Source organism: Thunnus thynnus, chromosome 16, assembly GCF_963924715.1.
Source record: "Thunnus thynnus chromosome 16, fThuThy2.1, whole genome shotgun sequence".
Lineage (NCBI taxonomy): Eukaryota > Metazoa > Chordata > Actinopteri > Scombriformes > Scombridae > Thunnus > Thunnus thynnus.
This window is the reverse complement of record NC_089532.1, coordinates 17,794,971-17,800,970: the sequence shown is the minus strand read 5'-3', so window position 1 is coordinate 17,800,970 and position 6,000 is coordinate 17,794,971.

Genomic DNA, 6,000 nt, shown 5'->3' with positions numbered 1-6,000 from the left:
TATTAGATGTCATAATCAGAAACATCTGTTACAGTGCACCATCCACTGTCCTGAATGTTTGAGATTTGAACAACTGAAACTCTGCAGTCTTTGTCTGTCCAGCTCATCTCATTGTATTTGTTTTTATTTGTGTTTTTATTCCGAAGAAATGTCTGCAAATGCTCAAATGACATATTTATAATTCTCATAAAAATCAAAATATGATATCACACTACTGATCTCAGTAGTGCAACAAATTCACTAGCTTCAAAGCATCTGAAAGAGAGCAGCTGGGAAGTCATGAAAGCTTTACTCTGCCTTATCAGATCGGTGGAGTGTTTTTCTCCACACATTTCAAAAGTTTTCAACAAAAAAGAATGATCAGATATCAACACTTTATATGTGTCTATGTAATTAACAGAGTTAAGAATGAGCCATTGGGGACAGCCGACACTTCTAGGTTCAACAGTTCACACACAATTTGTTCCAGCACAAATATAAAAATGAATAAAACACAATTAAGAAAAACATATTTTCTAAATAATATTTAAGAAAAACATGAAAGATATTGCCAAAGGCCAATAATATATTGTATTTTCTGATTTAAAGATTACAGTCACATGGAAAAACCAAAAACCAACATGAAGCGTACTAGTTTGAAGGTATTATTTATACTGTCCCTGTGTTTGAGAATAATATTATATTGAGTACAAGAAGTCCAAATTTGAGCATATCTCACGTGTTTGATAAGTGGTAAACTACAGTATGTAAGTACTAAATTAAATCCACAGTGTCACTGATGAGTAACAGACTGCTCTGTGTCAAAATTATGATTATGTAGAACTGAGGGCAGTGACAGACACAGCACTGTGCTCTGTGAGCTTTTTATTATACTGTACATACACAAAATACATTTAGACTTTTCCTGAGACTCACCTCTCAGTAGGCCAGAGAAATATTGTCAGTATTGCACTGTTTTGGGAAATCAACCTCAGTTTTCCTGTGGTGATTGCAGGAATGAGATGAAAGAAGATTTGACAAGTAAATAAGCTTTGTGGTACACATTGAAGCCAGAATATAATAATGAATGAAGATTTCAACATGTGTGCAGAGTCCAAATGCGTCACACTTAAATCACCTAATGAGATTTAAGAAATTGTGCTATCATGGATAATTGCAGCTTCTAATTAGGGTACATTTACACCATTATTTAATCTATAGTATCTCAAATTACCATTTTATAAACTTTAGTGTTTTCCTGGTCTCTTGTCTTGTACTAGCTTAGTGATATATTATATGTAATTTGACCCAGTCTGTCATAAGCAATATTGATCATTTTAAACTGATCAGTCTGTTCCATATGTGGCATGCTTCATAGACAGATTATATCTCATTGACTGACTACTGTATATGAACTGGGGTTTGGACTCAGTTCGGCTCTGGGAGACTTGGCAATCGCTATAACATCTGAAATTGCTCCTAATCTCTGTTCCCAGAAAAGTGGTTGGGAAATGCCGTCTTGCTGTGCAGTTGGAGCGCTGTGACTCGCTCAGCCAGTAAATTATGTTTTTCATGAGGTGCCAGTGCGATAGCTTTTGGCAGAGCGTGAGGACGTCTTGTCAATTCACACTAAACACTGACACTGCAGGATGAGGAGTGGGGTGTTTGAGTCATGAGACTTCAGGATAGGCAAGTCAGATAAAGGTTCATCTGCCCTTGAACGTACGGTCATACTTAATTTAGTCTGATTCAACAGCCAGCTAGTTGTAAATATTTGTAGAATCTCTGAGAAAAATAGGAGTACAGCTTGCAACTTTAATGTATGACACAAGCTGTCTGGAGAGGATGTCCTGAGCACCAGGATTTTACCTTAAATCCAATGTTTAACATGTTGTATGCATCCTCTGTGCTCTGGCTTTATGGCAGTTAAAGCAGCTCTCATTCCTGTTTATAAATTAAAAAATGAAAGCTTTAAATCTAAATCCCCCAAGAGAGGTATAAATAGACAGGCTCTGTAGCCTAGACATGGTCTTCTCTGTCTTGCAGAGTTATGTTGTTTTAAAAAGAAGTTAGACCATCTTTACTTGGACTTGACTTGCCTGCGATAAAGCAGTGAAGATGAATGTTTTATTCATGACATATTAGGGCGGCATGATGAATATAAATGGCAATGTGCAGTATTCAGTGCTGACATCTTATTGTTGTACAGGTGATTGTATAAAACCATCTGTATGAAGTTATATTCTTTTCATAGTGCAACAGCAGAGATTGTATTATAATTGCAAGTATTTTTAATGTTCACACTGAAACATCAAGAGGTGCATCAGTTCATTAAAATATTAAATTTGTGAGGCATGTATTGAATTTAAACAGAATACTGTAGCTTGAAACTGAAAAATATTATTATAAATTAAGCTTTAGTGATAAAATCAAGTGTGACACATCTTAATTGAGTGTTGTTCTCAAGCTTCGCCTAGCCAGTTATAAGCAATTGTGCACCAAGTGCAATGTAGCTTTTTAATTGTGCCACATGAGGGTGACATTTAGTATCTTTCACACAGGAGGATGTCTGGTGTTAATGAGTTAATTAAAGCACTCATACACCCAGAACTCAGCCACTAAGACTAACTTCAAATGAGCAGCAAACTGTACAATACAAACATGACCAGTATCTTAGTCGTTACTATATATTATTAAGACATATATGGTTTCTGGATTCTGTAAAAGTCATAAAATGTTGTCTTTGAGCAAATAAAATCTGGAAATCAAAGGAGACCAAAATAAATCTTTACAAAAGACAGTGAGTGTTTGGAGGCCCTGAAGGGCAGTGCTGGCATCTGTTGTTAGTAACCAGTTTTAATTGCAGCCGATGAAATGACCCTCTACAGGCAGTTATCTGTTTTCCAGAAACTGCAACATATAGATACAAATAATTGCTTTAATCTACAAATAAGACGTCAATGCACAAGCTGTAAAACATATCCTTATCTGTGAATTAATATCCCTTACATAACTGAACATGAAGTTTAATAATGTAAACATCTATGATTAGTGCAAATGAATGCGGTTAAGAGAAACATCAGACCAACTGGCAGAGTCACTCTTTGATAATCGCTCTGTAATGTGCAGCTCCCACTTAAGAACATCCTTTTGAACTGTCCAAAAGTGTAAAACTTGCCAAACCAGAACAAAGCAACACTCATGCTGCTTGTTATACATTTGTGTACAAACTCTGTAACCTTTTCCCTATAAACCTCTCTGTGTCAGTTGTCTGCAACGTCTCTGTAGGACGTGCCTGTGGGAAAGGTCCTGCTTGTGCGATTTACAGGTTGACCAGAGGGTGGCACTCTAGTAACAGCTGTAAAATGGCATTAACAACATAATATCTTGTAATAAACAGGGAGGATAAATATAGCACCAACATTATATTCACACTATAGATGGTACATAAGAGAAACTGGGTTCCAGAGAACAAAATGCACACCTGACTAATCCATGAGGAGCTGTAGGAACAAGAGAACACTTTGCAAAAAATTAAGCAGGAATTTTATCCTAAATTTACTAATTCAAAATTCAGTTATAGTCAATCTTGAATGGATAAAATGTTGAAAAATGAATAGAAATTGGAAGCATTTAAATAAAATCTAACATCTGCTTTCTAATACATCATATCTGCATTTACAAGACATTATAAATATAATATGAATTTAAGTACCAGTGCCTGGACACTGATAACAATGTGTTACATCACCTTGTGTTTCAGTACTCAGTGCCTCATATCACACAAACACACATGCAGTGTATTCTGTAGAGTATAACAAGTAATAAATCCACCATAAGATATAATACATAATAATCCTTCTCATGCAACGATACAAAAAACAGGTCACTATTGTATTAATACTCTGGTGTTTGAGGTTTAGCAGTGTGAAAGAAAAAAAAAACCTCACAAGCTATTATTCATTAAAGTTAATGTGACGACACTTGGTAATGGCTGCATAAGAGTCTGCTTTAAATTTTAATGTGGAATCGAAGTGTTCGTGTTGAACTAGAACTCATGGAAAGAAATGTGCTAGATTCAATTTCTTATATGAAATGTGTTTGAATTGTGAATCGAAATGTAGTGAATGTTTATGTAATGCATATTCCGTTGTTAAGGATTCAGATTTGCCATTGTACCTGAAATGACAGCATGCACTGCTGCCATGTATCTCAGCACTGAAACTGTTTCTATGAACACAAAAACAACAACATGTTTTTGCATTATTTCCCCAAATCATCAGGTATAGTTTCACCTTTGCTCACTGGTAGACATTCAGCCAGAGTGAGAATCTGAGTGGTTGATGTATTGACTTATAGTCAGTGTTGATGAAATACTGAACTGCAAAGGCAAAACAAATTATCAATAACCTCATCACCATTAGGCATTATTGGTGAGTTGTTGACTGCAGACCAGGTGCTCGAGACCATTTACTGTTTCAGAAAACAGACATATCGTAGCTATTAGCGAGCATTGATTGGGTGAAAACTCCTCTCTGCTGAGACAGTGACCATGAGAGAGAACATGTGACCCAGCACTTATACCACCTCGGTAATTGGTTTAATCGAGCTGGATCTTTAAGGAGGAAAGGGACATTGTAGGTGATGCAAAAAGACACACAGGGTTGATGTTTTCATGACTGAATTGGACAAAGAGAAATACCCATGCAGATGTCTACCCGTGGACCACTTACCAGTCATATTGCAATGTGCATGTCAAATATTTGGACCAATTGATCTCACAAGTAAAAGATATCTCAGGTTTTTGTGGTACAATAATCCCACGGAACAGCTGAATCAGCTATCAGGGGGCAGCATTCTGTATGTGAAACCACATATAGTGAACCGTAACATTTTCATTTCTGTCACTCCAAATAATGAGGGCATATTGCTTATCACAGCAAAAAAAACCCCTCTGCAACAGCCCTTTAATCACACTTATTTTCATCTACCAGTTGACATTAATAGCTTTTAATATGTGGTTGTATGTTACTTAAATGCTGCTTTGGAGTACTATGTTATTATTATTTGCTGACTGGCACTTCCTGACAACATTTAGACAGTGACTCTTTATGTGTGAGGAACCGTAAAGAATCAGAGTTTAATGAATGAAAGCGGGCATACTGTAGTGTAACAGCTGCTGGGAGAAGATGATTTAGTACGACACTGGTTCTGAGCCACTAGGTCGTGTGCGTAGCTACACGTCTCCATCACCTCACCCTGGGCACCAGCCACAGGAGACAACTCTACTGGAACAATGACAGCCTCTCAGACCATTCTTCTTTAAAAGACAAAAAGAAAAGAGGCTGCTATAGAGGGCTCTGTGGAGAATTTCCAACTCCCCTAATAGATCCCCCAGTCAATACCCATCTCGACCTTGAATTCCCAGTGTCAGCATGCCTCTCTTGTACCGGAGTTCAACGAGTTTGACTCTGAGAATTGACCCTCCTGGCTGATATACCCCTCTTATTAGATCGTACTTAATGAGCTGTGGGGAGAGTAGCTTTAGGCTGAGAGTTCAATGGGACCATTAATCTGCCTATGGAGCAGAAGAGAGACAGCCATCTCCACAGTCAACTGTAATTGAGCTGATGTAGTGCTGCAGATGGAGGAGAATGTGTTAACATCACAAAATCAAAAAACTAACCATCCACAGTGAGGTCAGCTGTGATTCAATAGCTGCTGCATATTGGGTCCAGGTTTATGTCCTAATTGATTGTCTGTATAGTTACAGCTCATCTGACTAACTGCTGCAGAGGCACAATGTCTCTCAGGGTCTGGAGATGAAGTGAAATCGACTGGATATTCTTTAAAGATGACAAGCAAACCCTTTTCTCTATCCTTAGTGTTTTATGTCTGGTGTGTCACCAAATATCTCAACATCTATCCCATGCATTGTCATGATTTTTTGTAAAGACACTTATGGTTGCCAGAGGATGAATCCAAATGACTTTTGTGATCACTTGATTTATCCTCTAGCGC